Genomic DNA, 805 nt, shown 5'->3' on the forward strand with positions numbered 1-805 from the left:
GAGTATGGAATCATAGCATCACCACTCTGGACCTCAGACAGAAACAGAGGCTGTAAGTCTCACCGCCCAAGATGCGGAGCATGACCCAGTGTGGACTGTCGACTCAGGCTGCACTCGCCACGTTACGTCCAATCCGAAGTGGTTTGAGAAGCTGATCCCAAGTGCTGGCAAGTCAATCACTGTCGGCGGCAATCACCAGATTCCGATAAAAGGAACTGGTGATGTCAAGATGACAATCAAGGACACGAAGGGAAAGGAACGAGAAATATCCTTGGCCAACGTGCTATATGCGCCCCAGCTGAAGTTCAACCTACTCTCCGTGCGCCAAGCCGTCGAAGATGATTTCAAAATCAACTTCCCCAACGCCAAGAAGTGCGTTCTGTTCTTCGCTAGCCGAACCAAATTTGAAGCCAAAATTGGTGAAGGGACTCGACTCTACCAGTTTCAAGCGAGCCCGGCAACCTCAAGTCAGGTAGCCCATGTGGCCACTTCAGGTAAGCCTGATAATGTTATACTTTGGCATAAACGAATGGGTCATCCTAACTTTCGCATTATGCAGGATCTGGCTAAAGCCAACACTGTCATGGACATGGGCCTGAAGGACTTTGATTCCAAGAAAGACTACTTTTGCTCTTCCTGCACATACGCCAAGGCCCATCGTAACCCATTCAATAAACGTACCGTTGAACGGGCAAAGTTCCCTCTTGAAAAAGTTCATTCTGATATGGCTGGTCCATTACCCGTCCCCACACTCTCGGGGTGTCAATATTTTCTGACCTTTATAGATGACTACTCACGGTACATG

This window comes from Phytophthora infestans, genomic scaffold, assembly GCF_000142945.1.
Source record: "Phytophthora infestans T30-4 supercont1.42 genomic scaffold, whole genome shotgun sequence".
In the NCBI taxonomy this organism is placed as follows: Eukaryota; Oomycota; class Peronosporomycetes; order Peronosporales; family Peronosporaceae; genus Phytophthora; species Phytophthora infestans.